The sequence below is a fragment of the Halichoerus grypus genome, chromosome 5 (genome assembly GCF_964656455.1).
Source record: "Halichoerus grypus chromosome 5, mHalGry1.hap1.1, whole genome shotgun sequence".
In the NCBI taxonomy this organism is placed as follows: domain Eukaryota; kingdom Metazoa; phylum Chordata; class Mammalia; order Carnivora; family Phocidae; genus Halichoerus; species Halichoerus grypus.
Window position 1 is genome coordinate 66,652,417 of NC_135716.1, and position 25,472 is coordinate 66,677,888.

At 35.6% G+C, this 25,472-nt stretch overlaps 2 long non-coding RNA genes across 3 annotated transcripts in view; one reads left to right on the plus strand and one right to left on the minus strand.

Annotated features, from left to right (window-relative positions):
* Positions 1-20,418, plus strand: part of LOC118546386 (uncharacterized) — a 298,565-nt gene extending 278,147 nt beyond the window's left edge. For both annotated transcript variants that reach the window (XR_013447871.1, XR_013447872.1), the window contains exons 4-5: positions 16,832-16,919; positions 18,121-20,418. This is a non-coding gene — a long non-coding RNA (uncharacterized LOC118546386). The remainder of the gene's footprint in view (positions 1-16,831; positions 16,920-18,120) is intronic.
* The window catches only part of LOC144381853 (uncharacterized), a 110,602-nt gene that overhangs the window by 74,653 nt on the left and 10,477 nt on the right, over positions 1-25,472 (minus strand). The gene's annotated exons all lie outside the window — the stretch shown is intronic.

Here is a 25,472-nt window from a genome sequence, read left to right on the forward strand (position 1 = left end):
TTCATGAATACCAATGCAAGTTAATGGTAGGGAAAAGACCTCCCCACTGATAAGTGAGTCCTCACCTAGTAAATGGTCAAAGACTCAGAAATAGAAAAGTGCCATTAGGCATAGAGCCAAAAAATAAGCATATTTTTTCTGTACTTGAGAACACATTTATAACCATAGTTTGGAAAGAAAGAACTAAGAGAAGGATCTGATGGCTTTGAGACAGCTCACTAAAGATATTATTAAATATTATAAATATTATTAAATATTCAGGGATTTTGTGATCTGGTGGTCAAACCACTGGTAGTCTTTTATTTTTTTTTCCAGCTTTATTGAGATATAATTGACATATAACATTGTGTAAGTTTAAGGTGTACGATATGATGATTGAAATCAGTCTCCTTGGGAGCATTTAATCAGTAAACACTGTAAATCAGGGCTTTTGGGGAAAAAGTTGGTCCTTCAGCACACTAACACTACACTACATTGTTTCCATCTGATGTGCCACATGCCTTCCGTGTCTAACTTTAAAATCAATGATTGTCCCTAGATAATGCACGTGTTAGTAATTTGTAGATGACAAAAGTACATTCTGAAGAAATTTCTAGTCAGAATTAAAATTCCATGGAGGTGGAGTTAGTGGGAAGAAACTTCTTCAGGGTTTTTGTATTCAGGCAGAAATTCCTGTGTCGGCAGTAAGGAAAAGAAAGGAATTTCCAGATAAGTGGAGAAGAGTCATTCATGTCAGAGATGTGAAAAGAGCAAAAAAAACCATAGTAAGATGGCTGCATGGGTGTATTCATTTCTTATCAGTTATAACAAATTGCCACATATGTATCGGCTTAAAACAATACAAATTTATTATCTTACTGCTCTGAATGTCAGAGTAAAAAAAAAAAAAATGGGTCAGCAGGGTCTCGTTCCTTCTGGAGGCTCTAGGGGAGAACTGTTTCCTCGTCTCTTTTGCTTCTAGAGGCTGCCCACATTCCTTAGATTGTGGCACACATCTCTCCGACCACTGATCCCTTTGTGGCATCTTTTCTCTGACTCTCTTGCTTCCCTCTTTCACTTAGAGGGATGCTTGTGAGTACATTGGGCCAGACTGGATAATCCTGGATAATCTCAGGAACTTTAATTTAATCATGTCTGCACTGTCTCTTCTGCCATGAAAAGTAACATATTTAAAGGTTTGGGGAATTAGGATATGGACATCTTTGAGAGGCTGTTATTCTGCCTAACATGATGGGTAACACCGGCCAGTTGATTATGGGTCTTAAATGGCAGACTGTGGAGATTAGAGATTTATTGATATCGAGCAAGGGAGTGATTTAATGAAAATAGTATTTTAATAAAATTAATATTGCAACAGATGGCTCATCAAAACTGGAAACAGTTTCTGTAGTGGATTACTCATAGTACTCTATGTAATAGTGATTAGAGTGTGCACTAGGGAATGGCGTTGAGATCTGTGCTAGCACTAGGTATTGTCAGACTCTGACATGGACGGGTATAAAAAAAAGTATCTGATGTTTCTAATATGTATGTAACAGCTTTTTTGAGACATAATTCACACCTCATACACCTAGCACATTTAAAGTATACAATTCAATGGTTTTTATACTCACAAACTTTTACAACCATCACCAAAACCAACTGTAAACCATTTCATCACCTCTAAATAAACACCTGTTCTCATTAGCAGTAACTTCTCATTTCTCTCCCATACCTCAGCTAGAGACAACTGCTGACCTCTCTGTCTCTATAGATTTGTGTATTCTTGGCATTTTACACAAATCATACAATATGTAGTCTTTTGTGACTAATTTCCTTCAGTTAGCCTGTTTTTAATGTTCATCCATCTTGTAGCATGAATCAGTATTTCGGCCATTTATTGCCAAATAATATCCCATTGTATGAAGAAGCCATATTTATTTATCCACTGATCAGTTGATAGACATTTGGGTTGTTTCCTTTTTTTTTTTTTTGGCTAAAGTGAGTAATGCTTTTAGGAATATTTGTGTACAAGTTTTTGCATGGACATATGTTTTCATTTCTTTTGGTATATACCTAGGAGTTGAAATGGTAGGTCATATGGTAACTATGTTTAGAGGAACATCTTGAGGAACTGCCAGCCCAATTCCCAAAGTTGGATGCAACAGTATATATTCCAACCAGCAGTGTACAAGGGTTCCAATTTTTCATTCCCTTGCCAAGTTTTTTAAAATATGTCTTTTTTATTTTAGCCATCCAACTATATGTGAAGTGGTATCTTATTGTGGCCTTGATCTATATTTTCCTTTTTTTTTTGGCTAGGAAAACTTTATTATATTCCACGTATGTAGAGAGCTCATACAAGTACGTGTACACACACACACACACACACACACACACACTTGCACACAGGCACGCACAGCTAATACTGCTCAAGGCACTGTCCACTGGGCACAGAGTGGCCCTGGGGTTGAGAAGAGGCCCAAGTTCTGCTGATCCCTCTCACTCTCTAGTCTCTTGTACTGCAGGCTGGGGCCCCGATAGGTAGGTGTCCTGGAGGCAGCGCCAGGACCCTTGCTCAGTCCCAGTGCCTGCACCACGTCCTCTCCGAGCCTGCTCTTCAGTGTCCGTCTCAAAGACTTGCGGTTGCCCCAGGAACGCTATTTTCCTAATGACTAATGGGGTTGAATAACTATCATTCATTGTGTTTATTGGTCATTTGTATATCTTCTTTGGAGAAATAGCTATTCAGATCCTTTGCCCACTTTAAAGTTGTGTTATGTATCTTTTTACTACGGAGTTGTAAATTTCTTTACCTACTCTGGATAGGAATCCCTTATCAAATGTATATATGTAAATATGTCTTCTTGTTCTGTGAGCTGCCTTTATTATCTTGATGATATATCTTTTGAAACACAAAATGCTTTAATTTTGATGAAGTCTAGTTTATCTGTTGTTTCTCTTCTCACGTTTACTTTAATGTCATATGTCAGAAGGCTTTGGCTGGCCAACATTCATGAAGTTACTCCTTTGTTTTCTTCTAAGAATTGTATAGTTTTAACTCCTACATTGAGGTTTATGATCCATTTGTGTGGTGTGAGGCAGTGGTCCAACTTTATTATTTGCATGTGAATAATCAGTTATCCCAATACCATTTGCCAAAAAAGATTGTTCTTTCACAATTGAATTGTCTTGGTACCTTTGTCCAAAATTAACTAAACTGTTCATGTGAGAGTTTATTTCTGGTCTCTCAATTCTATTGCATTGATTTTTATGTCTACTCTTATTCTAGTACCACACCCTCTCGATAACTATAGCTTTGTTTTACGTGTTGAAATTGTGAAGTGTATCTTCCAACATTGTTCTTCCATTTCAAGACTTTTGCCTATTTTGGGTACCAGGAATTTTTATATGAATTTTAAGAATAGCATATTAGTTTCTAAAAAGAATCCTGCTGGGGCTTTTAGGTGTAATACATTGAATCTGTAAAGCAATTTGGGGAGTATTGCCATTTTACCAATATTAAGGTTTCTGATCCAGAAACTCAGAATGTCTTTGAATTTATTTAGATCTTCTTTAATTTCTTTCCACAGTGTTTAGTACTTTCAGAGTACATGTTCTGTCTTTATTTTAAAATTTTATTCCCAAGTATTTCATTCATTTTGATGACATAATAAATGGAATTGTTCTTCTTAATTTCATTTTTAAATTGTTTATTTCTAGTGTATTGATTTTTGTATATGAAGTGAACTCTGCAAATATGTGGAATTCATTTATTAGTTCTAATGATATTTTTAGTTAATTCCTTATGATTTTCTATATAAGATCATGTCACTTGTAAAAAGAGTTAATCTTATTTTTCTTTTCCAATCTGGATGCCTTTCATTTCATTTTCTTGCCTAATTGACCTGGCTAGAAACTTCAGTACAATGTTGAATAAATGTAGTGAGAGAGGACATACTTTTCTTGCTGCTAACCTTAGGGAGAATTCAGTATTTTATCATTAAGTATAATGGTAGCTTTTCATAAATGCTTTTATCAGGTTGAGGAAACTCTCTCCCATTTTCAGTTGTGTTGAATGTGTTGAATGTTTTTATCATGAATGGATACTGGGTTTTGTCAAATGATTTTTCTGAAACTACTGAGATGATTATGTGGCTTTTGTCCTATTTTCCATTGATATGGTGTATTATATTAATTGATTTTCAGATGTTAAACCAACTTGCATTCCTGAGATAAATCCCACTTACTCATGTTGTAGAATCCTTTTTATATGTTGCTAGAATCTCTTTGTTAGTACAATCAATCCTCATTATTTGCAGTTTCCATATTTGCAAATTCACTTACTCACTAAAATCTACTCGTAATCCCCAAATCAATATTTGTGGCACTTTTGTGGTCATTTGTGAACATGCACAGAACAGTGAAAAATTTGTTACCCAAAGGTGCACATTTCAAGCTGAAGTTGAAAAAGACAATAATCTGCTTTCTTATTTCATCTTTCATACTTTAAACAAGTATCCTTTTTGTGGCCTATTTAGTGTCACATTTTCCATGTATTTGTGCCATTTGTTGATGATTTGGTGTTTAAAATGACTTCCAACTTTCGTTCTCAAGTGCCGTCTAATGCTTTGAAGTGCAAGAAGGCTGTGATGTGCCTTACATAGAAAATGCTTGTTAGATAAGCTTTATTCAGGCATGAGTTATAGTGCTGTTGGCCATGAGTTCAATGTTAATGAGTCAGCAATATATATTAAATAAAGTGCCTTTAAACAGAAACACACATAAAACAAAGCTATTATTGATCAGTTGATGAAAATGTTATGACCAGAGGCTCTTGAGAACCTAACCCTCTATTTCTCTTATGAGCAATGGCTCAGTATTCACTAATTCAGGGTTCTCAGTGACTTCATAGAACATATCTTCTGCAAATAGTAAGACTCAATGTAAGGGTTTTTTGGAGAATTTTTGCATAGATAGTCACTAGAGAATTAGTTGGTGATTTCTGTTCTTGTGATGTGTTTTTCTGGCTTTGGTGTCAAAGTAATACTGGCCTTATATAATGAGTTGAGACATGTTCTTTCCTCTTCTTTTTGGAAGGGTTTGTGAAAATTTGATGTTAATGCTTTATTTATTTATTTTTAATGCTTGGTGGAATTCACCAGTGGGGGAAAATGGATCTTGGCTTTGCTTTGTGAAAAGCTTTAAATTTTTTAATTGTGCAGAAATTAGAAAATTTCTAATTGTTAAGAAGAAAGTTAACTTACAGTTGGCTGGTATCTGGGCACTTGGATTTGGGGAGGGTTCCCACCATTCCCAGAGTTGATAAGAGTGGCTCACTGTGTCTTACCTATTTGCACAAACAATGTGGCTTATGCCAAACACCTGCTTTCCTTCTGGGAGTCTGTAATGTTGATATGTACCAGGCAGAAGCTGTTATATGACCAGCCTCAGGATGCTGAGTCTCTCGTGAGCTCTCATTAATCAACATTTCATATGTGTTGTCACAACTTTTTGTTGGGGGAATTAAGCATGCACTTCATGACTTCAGTGAGAGATGACCCTTGGAAACTTATGCTTTGTTTCCCTTGGGCTTTGCCACATGCACCTTTTCCCTTTGCTTATTGTGTTTAGCATCCTCTCATTAGCCATGGTGTCCTCATAGCCATGAATACAATTATGTGCTGAGTCCTGAAAGTCCTCCTAGTGAATCATTCATCCTTAGGGTGGTCTTGGGGATCCCCGATATATTAATTCAATCTCTTTACCTGTTAAAGGCCCTTTCTGATTTTCTATTTCTTCTTGAGTAAACTTCAATACTTCATTTTCAAGAATTTTTCTATTTCATCAGAGTTAACAAATTTGTTGCCATGTAATTATTCATAGTATTACTTTATAATCCTTTTATTTCTGTAAGGTCAATAGTAATGTCCCCTCTTTCATGCCTCTGTTCAGTCCAATTAAAGGTTTATCAATTTTGTTGATATTTTCAAAAAACCACTTTTTGATTTCATTGATTTTCTCTATTATATTTCTATTCTCCATTTCATTAATTCACACTCTAATCTTTATTATTTCTTTCCTTCTGCTTGCTTTAGGTTTAATTTGTTCTGCTTTTTCTAGTGTTTTAAGGTAGAAAGCTTACTGGTTTGAGATCTTTCTTCCTTTATTATTATTTTCATTGTGAAAAGGCATCTGTATGTTATAATTAGATAACTATAAGTTAATACTTCTTTTTCTTTAAGATGCCAAATCCTGTACACACCAACAATGAAATATCCCTTAACTTAGTTATCTTACCAGTTACCAACACTCAAGCCCAGCCATGCTATTTTTTTAAAAGTGGAGATATAATTGACATGTATTATTTTTAAGTGTATACCAATAATTCTATATATGTATATATTGTGAAATTATCACCACAGTAAGTCTAATTAACATCCTATAAATAGTTAACAAATTTTTTTCTTATGATGAAAACTTTTAAGATCTACTTTCTTAGCAACTTTCAAATACATTATACAGTATTAGCTGTAGTTACCATGCTGTGCAATATATTCCCAGGACTTATTTTATAACTGGAACTTTGTACCTTTTGACCACCTTTCCCGGTTTCTCCTGCTCCCGACCCCCACCTATGGCAACCAGCAATTAATCTCTATGTCTATGAGATTTTTATTTTTTTCCCCCAGATTCCACACATAAGTTAGATCACACAGTATTTGTTTTTCTCTGACTTATCTCACTTAACATAATGCCCTATGAGGTAAAGTCTTTAAGCTAATTGATTCTTTTTCCTGTTTAAATCTACTGTTGAGACTCTTTAGAGAATTTTTTGTTTCAGTGATCTTGTCAACTCCAGAATTTCCATTTGGTTCTTTTTTAAGTTTCTTTCTCTTTGTTGATATTCTTTATTTGATGAGACCTTGTAATTATGCCTTCATTTACTTCTTTAAGAGTGATTTCCTTCAGTTCTTTGAACATATTTATGATGACTGCTTTGAAGTCTTTGTTAAGTCTGACAACTAGACCCTCTCACAATTAGTTTCTATTGCTTGCTTTTGTTTCCATGTGTAGGTCACACTTCCCTATTTCTTTGCATATCTCATAATTTTCAGTTATATTCTGTAGCAACTCAAAATACTATCTCTCCCACCTCTTAAGGGCTTTTTATTATTGCTGCTCGCTTGCTTATTTGTTTGTTGACTTTCCTGGACTATTTTAGTAAAGTCTGTTTCCCCACAGTGTGAAGTCACTGATATCAGTCTTCAGTGGGTACAAAGTTGGGCATGTGCACAGTCACCTGAGATGACAGTGGTTTTATCAGGCTCTCTTAGACTTTCTTTTCTCTGGTCACCCCAGGGCTAGGCTACTAAATGCCAGCTAATTTTGCTACTGTTTTTTACAATACTCTGGAACATAAGTGCCCCCACAGGCCAATAAATTTGAGCCCCTTCACAGGGATAGTTTTGAGACTAGTCTTTAAGATTTATTCTAATTCTAGGAGAGTTCTTCCTAGTTTTCTCTTACCCTGGTTCTCTATTATAAACTAGCTGATGTTGCATCTTGCTTGTTGATCTCATGGAGTTCTTAGCCTCTTCTTATTGCTTATGACCAAAATCTCCATTATTTTTGAGAGCAATCTTAGACTTGAACTTTAGTTCCTTTAAGAGAGATCCCTGGCGGTCTCCATTATGGCGCTCTGCTTCCCTTGAGGACAAACTCTGAGCCACCGTTCTGGAACTGGGGATGGAGAGAGTAGCCCACTTCTTCAGAGTGACATCCTTGTTTCATGAGTGGGGTACGGAGGGGAATAAGTAGCCTCTTATCTTTCCCACACACCTCTCCCCATGTGGAGTCTCCCCATTATAAGCAACCTGAAGTATTAATAAGGACATTATTCTTGGTCGGCTGTATCTGGGGTAAAGCATCTGACCTGCAAGCGGGGACTTGGTAGAGAAAGGGTGCCCTTGAACTCTTAGATGCAGTCATCTGGAATTTAGTTTTTATAACATGGAGCTGGGGGAAATAGGAAATGCTGGTGGCCTGCCCCTTCCAAGGAGAAATCATAACTCTTGACTAGGAGCGTGGGGGAGTGGGATTCCTATCTTTGCAGCTGTACCTGCACAGGGTAGATCTTCTGTCATGCTTAGCTGAGAGGGAGACAGAAAGGAGTCAGGTCATGGCTCAAGAGCCGCAGACTCTCATTATTTTTTTTTGTTTTTGTTGTTTTCCAAATCTACAAATCTACCATTTCAGTAAATTTTCTTGAAGAAGAAATGTTTCCTGATTTGTTGTAAGCCCTGGGACAGCTTCCAGATATTTAAAGCTTTTTTTGTATGTGTGTAATTTTCATCAGTTGTTTCCCTAGGGAGTGGGTCTGCAGAGCTTTTCTCACTGCCACAGCCAAAGTGGTCATCCCTCCATGTTAAGAAACTTGCTCTGGTATTACTTTGGGATGAAAGAAACACAATATAAGAGAGAGTAAACAATAGCTGAATAACCTTGAGTAAATTATTTAACCTCAGCTTGCTCAACTATAAAAATGCAGATAATAATTCCTACATCATAAAGTTATTTCATGAGTCAAAATTAGACACTGAATGTAAACATTTAGCATAGTGCCTGTCATAATCCACACACCTAAAAAATGTGCTTGAGCAACTGAATGAATGAATACACATTTGCAAAGGGATCTGTGTCTTCCTTGTTAATCATTCCTGCTCACAGCTTACTTTTCCTCCTTCTTTCCTAATCATCATCACTTTGCAATTTTTATAATTAGAAAGTACCAACGTTACTCTTTGTAGTGGTCATCTCTACATCACCCTGGGGCACTGTCATGCTCTCTAACATGCCTTCTTTCATAATTCTTAGTGATTTCAATATCCACACAGATAAACTTTCTAACACTATGGCTTCTCAGTTCCTTGACCTCTTTTTCCCCAAATGATGGTGTTTTCCTCTCTACCTCAGCCTTACTTCAATGCTCATTCCCTTGGCCTTTTTCCCCCAGTTGCAATGACCCTGCCATCAACTCAATTTCAAATATCCATCTCTTTGATTCTCAACTCCTATCTTTTGAGACATTACCCTTATTATCCTAACTATAGCATTCCTCAACCCCACCTAGACCTAGTTAGCCTCAATCCTACCAGCTTTATACTTCCCCTCATTTTCTAATAGTCTTCTATCCCCTCATTTTCTTCTATACCCACCTTAAATTTTGTGTCCAATCATTATAATCACTCCCTTGCATACATCATCGACTCCCATGCCTCTCTTGCTTCATCATATTTTCCTGATGAAACTGTAACTCAAAGAAAGTAAAACTTTCTTTCTGCAATGCACCTACACGAGTACAGTTCAATGTAATTGAAAAAACAAAGGGAGGAGCGCCTGGGTGTCTCAGCTGCTTAAGCATTGGACTTTGGCACAAGTCATGATCCCGGGGTTCTGGGATTGAGCCCCGCATTGGGCTCCCTGCTCAGCGGGGAGTCTGCTTGTCCCTCTCCCTCTGCCCCTCCCTCTGCCCGCTTAGGCTCGCTCTCTCAGTCTCACTCTCTCTCAAATAAATAAATAAATAAAATCTTTTTTTTTAAAAAAAAAGAAAAGAAAAAATAAAGGAAAATGCACAGCTCTGATAACTGATCTTATTTTAAATTCATTATCAATAGCTTTAAGGGAGTCTCTTAATGCAAGCATACTACATTTTCTTCATCCATTTTCCCTTCCACTCTCCTGGATGATTTTTCATGATTTCCTCTATTTCTTCAAACCCCTAGTATCTCATCCTTGATCCTTACTCCCAGCTGATGTCTCAGTTTCCTCATTCACCGAAAAAACTGAAGCATTTTAAAGAGAACTTCCTAAGTTCCTAGTGATGTATCACACACTTAAGAGTACCTATACTCTCATATTGCACAGTCTCTCCTGTTACTGTGCTCATTCATGTTTCTACCCAGGCTGTGTCTCCATCTGTGCATAAATCCCATCCATTTTTGCCTGTTCTGCATTTCTCCATATATTCAATAGCATCATATATTTTCTATCTCATTTGCATATAAGCATGCTATTAATTCACTCATCATAAAAACTCTCACTTGATACCATTTTGTTCTACAGCTATATTCCCAAGTTTTTCTATCCTTTATAGCAAAACTTCTTGAGGAAGTTCTCTATCTGCTGTTACCAATTTCTTTCTTACCATTCTCTCTTGTATTTACTGCAGTCAGGTTTTTCTCTCATAGTCCATTGGAATTCCTTTTGTCAAGGTCACCAAAGACATTCATATTGGTAATTTTGATTACCAATTCTCATATTTGCACTACCCATTGCATTGAATGCAATTGATAACCTTCTCCTAGAATTGCTTTTTTCCCTTAATATTCCATCATTTCTCTGATGTCTCTGGCTACTCCTTCTCAGTTACTTTTGCCAGTTCCTCCTTATTTTCCTGAATTCTAATCCTTACACCTTCTTTCTTTTCTACCTATATTCACTTCCAAGGTCATGTAATTTTCCCTCTCATGGTTTTAAATACCATTTTTATGTTTATGACAACAAAATTTGTATTGTGCTGCTAGGATCTTCCTCTTAACTTCAGACCTATATATCCAACTGCCCATTCAACATACATTTATCTCTCAGACAACTCCCACTTGAAGTGCTTAAAACTCTGCTGCTAGTGTGCAACTTCTGCTCACTTTTCTATATTGGTTAATGGGGCTACATTCTTCCAGTCACTTGGATCACAAACTTTGGTATTAATCTTGGTTCCTTCTTCTTATATATGGTCCATGTTACTATCATCTCTCTCCTGGATTATTGCAGTACTTTTTAAATGGTATATTAGCTTCTACATTTGTCCCTGTAGTCTATACTTGACAGCCTATTTAAAATTTTAAGTCTACCCCTGATATTTCACATATTCCTTCTTTGTTTTATGTTTTCCCTTTAACATTCATTTCCATGATATTAATATTTTACTGTTACCATGTTTATTATCTCTCTCCCTCAATAGCATGCATACTGCTTGAGGACACGTAATTTTTATTTTTATTTTTTTCACTACTCTATTTTCGGTGTCTAGAAGAATGCCTGCCTGACATATAGGTAGAAGCATGAATAGTCCTTTTTTTAAGTAAATAACTAAGGGTCCTATAATAAATTTTGGAGAATGGAACAGGAGATAAAGTAGGAGATAAGATGTAAGATGTCCAGGAGATAAGAATTTTGGTATAGAGGAGATAATTAAAACACTTGAATGTAAAAAAATATATGTAAGTGTAGAGGAAAATCAGCAGATAGACAACAAAGAGAATCACTAAATTGAGGGGTAGAAAGAAAAAAAACCCCGTTGGTGGGAGATACAGAGAAAAAAAAAAAACAGATAGTATGGAAACTAAAAATGAGATAAGCTGTATAAAGTGTAGTGGAGAATTTGAAGAGGATCCGAATAAAAAAATGCAATTCAATTAGAAAAATGATTTAATTGAGCAGTGTCAGAATATTGATGGGTCCATAAATCAGATGACAGGAGGTTAAGGAAGTAAGGGATGGCTAGTGAGAGCAGTGGGGTCTGGAGGTAGGTTGCTTGTTTGAGGATCTTAGCTATAAAATAATACCAAAGAACAGGACAGTGATTAAAGTGGAGCAATGGTTTCAAAGAGGAAGAATTTTCAAGGTTTTGGAAATGCAAACATATTTCAAGGAGAAATAAGAATTAAAGAAAAAAAAAACTAAAGTAGAAAGAGTGAGCATTAGTATAGGAATGTTATCTCTTTGTAAGGATGGATTCCATCCAAAACAAAGGAGGTCAGGTTTTACTCTGAGAAGGTTGTGTGTGTGCATGTGTGTTTGTGTGCGTGTGTGTGTGTGTGTGTGTGTGTGTAAAGGGCATCATGGGAAGAGAATTGCTGTGTGAAAGTGAAAACGGTGAATTAATGGCCAGTAAGTACTCTTAGGGATTGATTAGAAAATTCACTATTGGGAGAACATAGTTTTAAGTATCTAATATTAAACTGACATTGTGGATTGCCTTTCAGCTTTGGTGGAGGCCTCTCAGAAATTCAGTAATTCTGACTCTCAAATAACCAATATATGTGCTTAACTCTGCAAGCATATAGAATGATTTCGTGGTCAGTGAACATCATAATCTAAAGACTCTGAAAGCTCTCAGGCTGTGAGTAGATCTTAGTCTGAGTCTGAGGCAACCACAGTCGGCAGTTGGTTAATAAAGTAGTAGGGCTCTCCCTCCAGACTAGCTGCTCCAGGCAAACTCCTCCTTTGACTCTGCCGGAGGCAGGCCTCCAGTCTGAATATAACCTGAGAGGGAAGGAACTGCTTGAAAACCCTGATTCTACCACTTGCATTCTCTGATCTTGCCCCCTTCACCTACTGATGCCCCAGGTTTTTGTAATCTGCACCTTAATTTCCTCATTGCCCATCCTAAGAGCTTAATATGTAATTTTTATAATATCTAAAAAACATAAAATTTAAGCACTGCTGATGTTGTGGGCTAAGATGGAAGATTACTCAGTTTATGAAAAAAAAATAGTAGTGATGATTGTGATGTTGAATGTGCTGATTTACTTCCAAAAATATATTTGTTCATTTGTGAGTTCTGTCGCAGTAGTTATTTTAATACAAAATTGAATGTTATTCCTGGCTGGGTAGGAAAAAAGGCTGCTCTTTGAAGGGGTCAAGAATAATATTTTGTGGTTAAGACTGATGTTGGTTTAGTGCAACTCACTTATTGTTATTACTATTGTTATGTTATGTAAATAAAACTGGCCTTTCTCTTCAGTGTGGTTCTGTTGTGGATTTAATTAAATTTGAAATTAAGGAAGGGCAGGGAGGCTTATCAGTTTTAAAGAAATTAAAAATGGATTCTAACAATTTAGAGTTATAAAGCATTGTAGTCTGTTTAAAGTTAAGATATTAAAATAGGTTCTTTAATCAACCACTGTTATATTAACAGATTCAATCCATTAAAAGCATTCAATAGAACTATATTTCCTACATAAAATTATCCCACATCAGCATTGCTGCATGGTATGGCACTGACCAATGAGATGATTTTTACTTAATTGAAGGTCAAAAAAATTCAGATTTTTGAGTAGGATACAGAAATAGTTTCTGGTCAGCTATATTATCTGGAATAATCTCACATAACGTAATGGGATAATGACCATTTTGCCATTTAAAATCTTTCTTTTAAAGGCATTTTGGTCTTCAGCTAATTAAAATTACTCTTTTTTTTGTGGGGGGCGGGGGCAGTACTTTTCCGACTTGAGTGTTTTACCTTTCTGGAACATGGAATTTCTGCCCAGGAAAGGAGATAAATGTAGTTTTTTGTTTCTTTTTTTTTTTTTTTTCACTTGAGCACTAGTATAGAGACATCTGTGTTCAATATTCAGTACTTACATATTAAATACAGTTCATTCATTACAGATTATTTGCCTCCCTTTCTAATTACAGAAGATTTGTACCTAGTGAAAAGTCATTATTTATAATCTTCGGCCAATTTAGTTAGGGCATTAGTTAAATCTTTATTCTTTCATAATATGAGGAAGTAATTATGATAGAAGAAAGAAATGCTGATTTAAAAATAGAGGCATTCTTATGTGTTTTTTATATGAACAAAAGGGTTTTAAAAATAGTTTTAGTTTAGATTAATTCATGTTGCATTGTACAGCTAAGAAAGGAGTTCACATTTGGGATTAAATTGTCAGAAAAATCCATAAGCACTAACAGTGAAATTATGATGCCCTGTTGATCATCCAAATTTGACTTAATCGGAACTTTTGTCTATTCCTATAAAACTAAAAAGACAGTTGGTCATAGCAATTGTAGTATAAATAATGATCAGTATCAACACAATACAGCCAGTGAAATCTATTGTTTTCTGTTAAAAGAGCGAGAGATGTTTAATCCACATCATAAGAACTATTTTTCATTATAGTTCAATATCTATCACTTTATTTTCTTTTTTAAAAGCAGCCTATGTTTATTTTTTCACAATTAAAAAAAACATTTTCAACATTATTTAAAGTAAAAGAACAAAATCTGGGATTAAAAAAACAGCTGCCCATCTGTCCCATCCCCACACAATTGTTCAAACTGACAAGCATTTATTCTGAGACCTTATTTTAGCAAATGTGGGAAATTGTGCATTTGCAAATGACTAAAAAATCATACTGATATTTTAGTAGCATTTTATATTGCCTCCTTCATAGATGAAATATGGTATTCTTTTCTTTATAAAGAGAGAGAGAGAGAACCTACTGTGTCACGTGATTGATTGCTATAGAGTTTTCCTTTAAAAGACATATCTGACAATGCAGAATAGCAGATTGCATAGATGGTATTCATATTGTCCTGCTTTATAACATAAAACTTGTTTAGTAAAGTACATCTTAAAAATGGGGATTGTGTGTCGTGAGCAGAACAGTGTTGCAAAGGCAGCTAGAAAATAGGCAATGTGCAGTTGTCCTTTGAAGAAAGCAATAATATGGCTACTAGAAGATTTCTGAGAATGTCTGGTATAAATTCCAGCCTCTGACCATGTGACTGAGTCTAAAATGAGCCGAGGGAAAATTCTTTCTATGTTAACATATTTCCACTTCGAACATTCTGAATAGACAAACTCACCTTGCTGGGGTATCCTCATGTATGCAATTTTATAAACAGAAGAAAATTACGGAGTCCAAGCCCCAACTTGAAGATAAAGTGTTGAGGATCTAATTCCAATATCTTGCAGGTACATGTTCATGCCTTGCTTTTCAACATGCATATAAAATGGCTATATGTAGAAAGGCATTATAACCATGGTAATTGTCGGTATAAATGAACACTGAATGTAAGAATTGTCACTATGACATGTTTTACACTACCTACATGTTAAAAATCCTTTTATGCCAATAATTTGCATCACATGCTTAGACAAGCATATGTTGTCCCTCAATTTCTTAAAAGAAATGACCCAAGTTAACAGTGCAGTAAGAAATGTCTTCATATTTCATTACACACAGTTAGTGTGAACTATAGACGATCCCACACTAACTAGAAGAAAAAAAGATAGAAATAAGGAAATTAGAGAACTGTTAAACTGATAGTTTGACAACAACATATATATATACACAAACATACTTTGTGTATATATAAATATATATATGTGTGTGTATCTCTATATTGCAATTTTAGGAATTTATCCTTATGAATGTCCTTCATGTTCTCTTTCTTCTGCAGATAATTCCAGCTTAGATGGTCAAAACATATGTTGAATTTTATATTTACAATACTGTGACAGTACGCACTTGATGTTTAATCTGAAAGATTTAAATCTATTAATCCAAGTATCCATAACCAGTACAATAGTTTCCATAGTTTTCTAACACATACATTAAAACCAGTTGTCAAATCTGAAGAAAGACCAGGCTCTGGAGATCCTTGCATACATATTTTTTTAAACAACTGATAATCAATTTATTCAAAGAATTGATTTAAGCATCTGCAATGGTAACTTTAACCTCAACTCTTGGCTATATCACTTATCATGTACTTGTATTCCAAACATCATCTACTAAAAAGTAAGCATGTTGCTTTAGTAGACCAACTGCAATAATATAAAATGTGTTGTAGAGAGACTTTCTGAACAGCATCCCTGGCTAGCAGAGCTGCACTGAAGTTATCACAGTCTGCAAAATAACACAGCCGATTTCCATGCTAGGAGAATCTATGCCCAATGGAACTGCTGCATTTACCTTCTTCTGACTTTCGCTGTTTACCTGAACTATAATATAAAAGTGCCATTTATCTACTTTAATTTGAAGCTGTACACCACTTCAGTTGAAGAAAAATAGCAAACACGAATAAAGACTTTTATCAGAAATAGGAGAATCCGTGTCATTACTTAACAGAATGAAATATCATGGAGATGAGAAGGTTGACCCAGATACCATATCTTTGCCAGAGATTTTCTATATAATCACCTGAGAAATAACTAATGAAATATAGGTAGATAGTTTTGTGTTTGGTAATTTTTGTTCTCAGATATTTCAAGCTGGCTTCTTACCTACATGGGTTTCAGGTCATGTAAACTCTTTCGTGAGGATGAATATGTCAGAAAATGTGTATAAAGGACCTAGTTGCATACAACACAGTGAGTTTTTAATAAATAATAAGTTCTTTCCCCCTTCACCATTTTGGGTTTATTTTGAATCTTGTAATTGTGACACCTGTAATATTTGGATTTAATTCAACGGTTCTAGATTTTGTGTCAATTCCCCTTTTTTCCTAATGAAGCTTCTGACTGTGAAGTAAAACTCTTAGTAAGCTACCTCTTTCTTAAAAGAGGAGTCATCTGGATAAAGACTAATGAGTGATCCTGCTTTTCCTCTCCATTTTGGATGTAAGCAGAGCACCCCCTCCCACCTCCATGTTTCTCCCCCTCTACCTAGATCCCCTGTATGAATCAAGCTTATCTTTTGGGGAACAGGAGGCTGAGGTGAGATTCATGGAATTGAATCACAAGGTAGGGAAGAAGCATCTTTTCCGTAGCTGTTCTCAAATAACTGAGGTAGATGTTGCCTGTTTCATACGTCCTAGGCTATGCTCCATCCATCTTATACACCTATATTAAAGCAACAAATGTCAGTGTCAGGAAGCACACTAGCAGTGTTAACTCCTTGGCAAGGCTGCAGATAAATCAGTGGAAGGTACTTTACTTGGTACCTATTTTAGTACTTCACTATCAGTTTCTTTATACTAAGAAAGAAAAAAAAAGAAAGAATTTTTATAGCATCTACACTAGTAGATTAATCTCATTTATTTTCTTTCTTTGCTTTAGTGGAGATAGAAAATAACTGGTTGGACTGAAATGATTATCTTCTCTTTAGAATCAGCTATCATGTGGTGGACCAACTACTGGACTAAGGGTAAGAATCCAGGGTTCTGGTGTTATCACTGCCTTACCTTCTTATTTAAAGGCAAGTTGCTCACACTTTCTGAGGCTGTTCCTAGCCTATAAATTGGTTTAAAATAGTATTTTTAATTGCCCAGAATACAGCCTGTCACATAAAACATGTTAAAAGTAGAGGGTGAGATATTATATGAACTCAGTAATCCAAGTTCTTTCAACCCTCCTATTATAGAAATTCACATATATATCTTCATAGATACATATACATACATACATACATACTGATTTAATATTTTAATACTGTATTCTACCCTCCTTTTGTTTCATTAACAATAATACGTTGTGGCTGTCTTCCAATTTCATATATACTCTAACTTCAGTTTTAATTTTAGTATAGTATTTCACAATAGGTATATACTGTAATTTATTTAATTAGTCCCATATAGGTCAATATATAAACTGTTCTTAATTCCTCATTATTACAAATAATGCTGCAATAACATACTTGTGCCATCTTGGTTTTGTGTTTTCTTTGTTTTATGTTTGTCTTATTTTTCAAAACAGAATTTTGATATAATCAATCTGTCCACATTTTAATTTTTGTTTGCAGTTTTATGACATGGTTAGTAGGGTTTTCCTAAAGCCTGTTTATAAATATTTCAGTCACTTTCTATGAGTAAATTCATGACTGCATTGATGCAAAAGAATTATTACTATTTATATTCCTGTTATTATTGTTAGGTGGAAGAAATGAGGAAGAGATCTCATTTTATATATATTTTTTTCCAAATGGCTAACCAGTTGTTCCAATATCATTACTGAATGATCTATTTCCCTATGAATTTGAATATTTTCTTATATATTATTGCATTTATTCCTGCACTGCCTATTATATTCATTTGGTTTGCTAATGTTTGCACTGGCACTATGTTTTTCAAAATACTACAGGTGTTGTGAATAAAATCATTATTTATCAATTATTAACATAAGGATTTAGTAGGGAAAATTCCCAGCTAAAAGTGGGATTGGAAGAATTGGTTCTGTGATTTCAGGACTTTGAATAATGTCTGGAAAAGGTTGGTGGGAACAATGAGAGAAGTAAAAGAGGAGGGGGTGAAGAAAATATAGATGGATAACGTTGCAATTCCAAAGGAAGCTGGAAACTGTATGTGCATTGAGGTACTGACTTCTACTCTCCCTGTGTGTATTTGTATCAGAGTGAAGAAGGGATAATGATTGGATTGTTCCAGCACCGATATGGGCTCAGAGGCACCAACAAAAGGCTAAGTAACATGATGACCTATGAGGCCAATGCTAATTGCAGAAGGACATAAAACCAGGAGAACACTGATAGATTGAGAAAAGGAGTAAAAATTGTCATGACATTGTAGATGTTGATGAAATTCAAGAACACATTAAATGTAACTTAGAGTAACAGAACTGAGTGGGTAGAGTCTTGATCAGAGACAAGAATATTGAAATTTATGTGGCTGCGACCAGCATAAGGAATCCATTGTTCTTTCCTTTGTGCTGCCTGTTTTTATAGGAAACCTATCATAGGGGTGAGATACAAGTTGGATAAAATGGACAGAGAAAGTATAGAATTCTTCTGCTGAAATGAGGCAGGAAAAGGTTTAGAAGAAAAGGAGGACAAACTATTTTTTTAAAAAATGAAGCCTTATTAGGATTTGGGGTGTGAGCAATATATTTAATAGAAAAAGAGGAATGGCAAGCATTTTGGAAAAAATGAAAGTGGAACTGATCTAAAATGTGGTACAGAATTATTGATGATACGGCAGGAGGAGAAAGAGAAAGTGGGTATAAATATTTGAAAGGAGTTCTCCAAGTTCAATTAAATGCTTAGTCAAGTCCCCAAATTAAATTAGATGCCAAGAAATAGTTGGCAAGCAAAGTGTAGTAATTGAGGGCCATAGGGCTAGGAAGTGCTGAGCCTCACCTCATTATGCCACCTTTTCGTGGCCCTGTTCACCATTCCGTAATGGGAAACTTCGTAAGTGCAACAAACAGATCACAGTCCAAAATGGCACCAAACAAGATAACTGAAACCAGATACTAAGCATAAACACAACTGTGGCCAGAGATGTGGATTCCAAGGGCAGCTTTGCATTGGCCAAATGGGAATTTACTCTCTTGTATGAACAACGTGCCAGGCTCCTGGGGTCCAGCCTGAATGAAGGAAGATGCAATGTTCACAGATGAAAGCAAAGCAGATTGTAAATTAATAAGCTATTAAGTGTCCTTCAAATAAAGGTATCTGTGGATTCGTAGCCTGGGTAACAACCAGAATTTTAAACTTCCAATATAAGTTCTAGTAGACAGACACTGGGCTCATGTTGCAGCCTGGGTGGAAGCTCTTTAGTGCCTACAGTATAAGCCCGTTCTCAGATCAGAATGTAAAGAGCAGAATCTTGAAATAACTAAGAGCTCCTACCAAAACTCCAAAGTTAGGTCACAATTTGTAAACTATGTAAATATGTATATTTCACTTGTAGTTTGATTTTAATTTCGATTTGGTTGTTATAATGGTGTTTAACACAAGTAATCCCACCTCCACATCATTATTTTGGTGTTTTCTATAGTTGTTTTTGTATAGTAGAGTCGTCTTTCTGATGGAGTTGAGAAGGCATTGTAAAAGATTGCAATTGGCATAGGGAAGTAACTTGGAGTTTATTTGTGCCTTAGATCAGAGTATCTAGCAGACACACTTAATTACTTCACCCCTAATGGATAGCATTAGTTTTGCTGTATATGAACACAAAGGGGAAATGGTAGCAGCTGAAAGAAATTTCTGTTGCTACCTAAGCATTTTGCAAGGATCAGAAACCACTTAATCCAATGAACTGGAGTTGTAAGGTGTAAAAAGTTGAGATTTAGAAATTACTTCTTACTTGTTATTAAAAACCAGTATAAATATCTACAGTAGAGGAGTCCTCTGCATCATGGTTATAAAATAGGAGGTGGTTTTCTTTCACTCCTTTTCTGGAGACAAATGATTGCATCCATTCACACAGCCTTTGAATGAAGTAGATCCAGGGACCATGATCTCCAATTTAAAGATGTACAGATGGGTGCAGACGGCTCTCAATGAACTGCCCAAAGAAGTACAACGAGTATCAGAGCTGAGATTAGAGCCTGCTACTTTAAATGTCTGCTAGACTGGACCCCACTCTCTTTGATACTCCTTAGATTCTTAAAGCCTAAACTGTCACTAGAATATAGTTCTTCGATAAAGCACACTGTACTATTACAATATCATAGAAATTGTAATATGGGGTTGCTCTGTTCTTGATAAATGTAACAAAATCACCAACAATGTACTGAATTTCAGGTTATAGCCTCAAGTGTTTTTAACTGAGTTGCAGAAAAGCATAGAAAGCAGAAAAGTTTTCCACTTTTATAATTGACAGCCAAGAATGCATGTAATAAGTTTTGTATAAAAATTACTTTTGAATGGCATTATGTGTTAGAGAATTTTGCCTAAATAAATAAATTATCTGTGAAATGGGAATAAAGCCTATGACTGCTTTGCTTTATATAGAGTGAGGATTAATGAATAACCCTGACAGACTGCTCCAAAATGATTGGAAAAGACTTGAAAGAGGGATTCAGGGTATTGTCAAAACACTAGGATTAATGGGGAAAGAGATTTTGTCCAAGAGGAAATGCTAATTTATTTATAATTTGAGTGGTAAATCCAGAAGACACTTAGGTGTGCTCTCCATTAGAACCACATCCTAAATATAAGGTTAAAGCAGTTTTATTTTATCTCCAAAGGGAAACAAATATGAGAGAAATTTAAATTTAAGCAACAGAGATTAGACTAGATATTTTTAAATCTCATTACCTTACAATCTGCTAATTTATCATTTGTAACAGCTCAACCAGAAATGGATTGAGCTTTAATGTAAACTTCTCCTTTTTTTTTTTTTTTAAGAAAAGACTTCCTAATTAAGTTAATAAACAAAATTGTCCTGTTCTTCTGAAAAGAAATATTTATCTTACTTAAACATTCAGGCTGGTTTTAAGTAGCTTAATAGTACCTACTGGCCACAAATAGTATTTTTTCAAATGTTCATTCTCACAATCCAAACATTTTATAGAATATCTACTTCTCAATACTTTATCTACTATTATTTTTATGTTACTATCTGTAACTGAAAGTCATTCCACTGCCTTTCAATTTTTAATCATAAACTTCAAGCTTCTAGTGTTCAAACTGACCTGTCTCCTGAGAATCAAACTTTTCTGTAACAAGTCTCATACCCTCTCCTTCTCCTCCAGCTTTTCCTAACGGTCATAGTTTAGGCCACGTGATTTCTCAAGTAGATTACTGCACGTCTCCTATATGTCATATTGCCTCTGGCACAGACACTCTTATCTCCCTGGTCTCTCCCTTTCTCAGTGTTCATCTGAACACACTGTTGCCATAATGATATTTGCAAATGGTAGCCATTATTACTACCTTTAAAAAAATTCTTTAATGATTCCCTATTGCCTACAGAATAGTCTGACACCATAATCATGTCATACATGAGGTTCCATGCCTCACGTAAGTGTTCTTTCACAGCTTCATCCCCTAGCCCTAGAGTCTATTCACAGAGCTTACACTGAGGTTTATTTGCTTTTCCTGGATCCCTACTCCCTCACTTTTCATGCTTCTGTATCTTTTTTCCCAAACTGGTTATTCTTCTAGAAATGCCTTTGATTGCTATCCTAGTCTTTTCTACAAATAGTTGAACAGCTCATGTATCCATATATATTTAAGATTTACCGTTTCAGTGTTGACTTTCTCAACTATTGTTTTTGTGTACACCTACTGAACTTTATAAACACATTGATAAACAATAATAATAGCTAATGTTTATTGAATACTTTTGCTAATCACTTTATGAATCATCAATTTAAAATTCACCATAATTATATGAGAATGATACATATCAGCTCCTCTTACTGATGCAGATCCTAAAGCTTAGAGAGTTTAGGTAATTTGTTCAAGGTAACTTAGTGAGTTGCTGAAGTCAGATCCTTGCTCTGCTATCATGCCTTCCAATGACATTCATTTGTTTTACGTCTACCCTTTGATGCTACAAAGCAAACTCTGAGAACAGAAACAATGCCTCTTCAGTATCTCCCACACCCAGTAGAGATTGTAGAATGAAATGTAAGAATATAAAAAGAATCAAATTGTGACAGGAACAATTCAAAGGTGTAGTGAAATCATTATTAATATAATTGTAAGATTTAAGATTATGTTCATCCTTGGTTTCCTGTTGCACTTGTAAAATTTCATTTTATTAAATGCCATGTCTGGTTTTCTATCCAACAATTGTACCTTGCCTTTACTTCTTTGCTAAAAGAAGTCTGTTTCTGGCAAAGGTGTGAAGGACTGCATAGTTTTGGAGAGGCTTCAAGAGTCAATACTAATTAGTCTAAGCCAATCAATTATTTCTTCTTTGCTGGTGATTAGTTTAGGAATGAGCATGTGGTACCACTCTAGCTGGAAGAGCTAGTGTTCCAGGAAGTTTATGGGAAGTTTCTTAAGAGCGGATATAAGAATGAGACCCTCTCTCTATTTTGGCATTTGGATGTGTGCAGTGATTTGCTTCCTGGTGCTCCTGTAAACATCTTTGATCACAGAAGGAACAGACGCTTTGCTAAATAAGACAAAAAGGAAAAATGGGAAGAATATGGGTTCTTGTCCTGGGTTAGATGCCCAACTAGTCAATTCTGGAACTACTCCATTTCCAGACATTTTATGATGTGTGGTAAGACATTTTCTTTTCTGAGTATGTTCCTTAATTTTTTTTTTTTTAATCGTTGGCTTTTAGTAGTTGCATTATAAAGTGTCTAGGTGTGGTTTTCTTGGTATTTATTCTACTTGGTTGGGATTTCTAGGTGGATATATTCATTGTGGATTATGGTGGATGCATTTTACCACCTTCAGCAAACTCTTGTCTTTATCTCTTAACTATTCTTCCTAGCTCTTGTTCTCTCTTCTCTCCTTCTGCAACTTCAGTTATTCATATATTATATTGTTTGTTGTTTTCTCCCAGACCTCAGATGCTCTGTTCTATTTTTTTTCCCTCTGTGTTTCAGTTTGTATTATTTCTGTTGAAATTGTCTTCGAGTTCACTTATTCTTTCTATTCTGTGTTCCATATGCTTATAATACCAAATGAACCCTGATTTCTGATATCCCCTTTATTTCTACTTTTTCCATTTGGCTCTTTTTAAAAATGATTTCCATGGCTCTGATGAAGTTTCCTTTCTGTTTACTTATATTATCCGCTTTTCCCTTTTCATTTAACACATTCATCATAATTATTTAAAAGTCCTTGTCTGATAATTCTAATATCTATTCCATTTCTGGATCTACTTCTATTGATGGGTCATATTTTTTTGCTTCTTTATATGTGTCATCTTTTTTATTGTATGTAAGGAATTATATTTAAAAAAATAGTAAAGACTAGTAAGTAAATAATAGTAAAACTCAGAAGAGAGCAGACTCATTTTTCTCTCCAGCCTCTAGGGTGAGGGGTTGAGTCAACCTAATCTATAGATGACCTGAAACTGTTCTCACTATAGTTTGATCCAAATCTCCACTGGCTTCAAATGATTGGAGATCGAGATCAAGACATTTCCTTCAGCAGGACTAGAAATCTAAGCACTGGGAGACTCTTATAACTCTTGTGCTTTATAGTCTACCACCAGCTTTTAAGCCATGGGACATCTCATCATGTTCCCAGCAGGCTGCCACTTGGTTGGATTATTGTTTGTATCCTCAGCTCTCCAGTGTTGAGCCCAGGTTTTGGTGCTTTAGGACACTGTCCCCTCACCCCCTGCTGCTGCCATGTACTCAGGTTTAGAGGGCTAAAGGGGTAGATTTGGGGAAGGCCTGAATTCCCTTGAGGAATTTTTCCTCAGTTCTTTGGCTCTGCCCCCGGTTTTGGCTGGCCCTGCCTGCCTGGTCATCCGGAAGTGGTCTCTCTCAGCTCTTCTGCTCTCCCCCAGCAATGGCAGCCATTGATTCATGCTCTGAGGGGATATGCTGACCCTGCCCTCAACATTCCTCAGGCTCTTGGCTCTACCCAGTCTTCTATGTGAGTACTCAGGAAAGGCCTATGGCAAAGTGTTGGTAGGTGGGTATAGATTCTGCATGTGGCTGCTGCCTCCTGAATTCTAACCTGTCATGCCTGTCCATATTGGCCTTAAAGTTTCTAAACATCGCAGTGATTTCTCTTTACTTTTGTCCTTCTTCCCTCACTGCTCCTCCAAGAATGAAAGTGGTTGTGGGAAGAGTTTGTCACCCTCTAGGTTTCAGTTATTTAGGTTTCTTTGCATCCTCAGGTCTGTGATGATTAAAAAAACACACACATACACACACAGTTATGACTGTATAGGTTATCTGAGTTATTCTCATTGTTAGGATGGAAGGACATTACCCTGTAACTGTCTTTAACCAAAGTGGAAGTGGAAGTCTCTTTAAGACACTGTTAATTGAGTTTTCTGATACTTGCTGCTGAATTTACCCTAATCAGATCTATATTATATTTGAATTGTTCTTCAGGATGAGAAAAACCATAGATCATTTTAATTTCTCTTTTCATGATTATAAAATTAGCCATTTTTGTTATAGAAAATACAAAAAAATACAGAAAAATCTCAGAGGAAAATAAAAATTACCCATAGTCACGGTTCATAGATATAAGCATTAATGTCATTTTGTTATATATCTTTTCAACTTTTTTCTATAATATATATCCATTTATTTGTAGTTTAAAACAAAATATGCAATTTTATAAACTGCTTTCTATTTATGTAGGACTATATCATGCACATTTTCTATATTATTAAATATTCTAAAAGCATGACTTTTAATGCAGTATTGTATTTTATGATTTTTCAAAAATTTATATTTAATCAATCACATATTGGGCATTCTGAATATTTGGGCATTCTGAATGTTTCAGATTTCTCACAATGACAAATAGCCCTGTCATGAAAACTCTTCTATACTGGAAAGGTCGAAACTTGTTGAAGGTCATATAGCTAGTTGGTGGCTGATCCTGCACCAGTTGTGGGGTCTACACCACTGTTCTTTCCTCTGCCACTGCTCTTGACTCTACCATACACTACTTGTAATGGAGCAAAAGGAAGTGTACAGATCAAATTAAAAATAAAGATCAGGGAGTTTATTATGGTAAAAATCAGGACCTAGTCTAGGAGCCCAGAGTGTAAGAGGTTGACAACATAGGACAAATCCAAGTTAGAGAAATCTAGGGCTAGGCAAGGTATGTGATTAAGTGTTATGAATGGACTTCTTTTAATATTTCCTGGCCAGCCACAAAATGGATCGAAAGTGTAATCTGCTTGCACTCTCAATACCGACTGATGTGTATCATCTACTTCTCTCATAGAGCACTCACCTTGAATTGCTTACTTTCCTTACCTGAGGGGAAACTTAATCTCTCTTTTTCCAATCTTTGCTATCAGTGCCTTGTTTTACCATCTCACCATTTCTATTTTTGATTATTGCAACAGCATCCTTA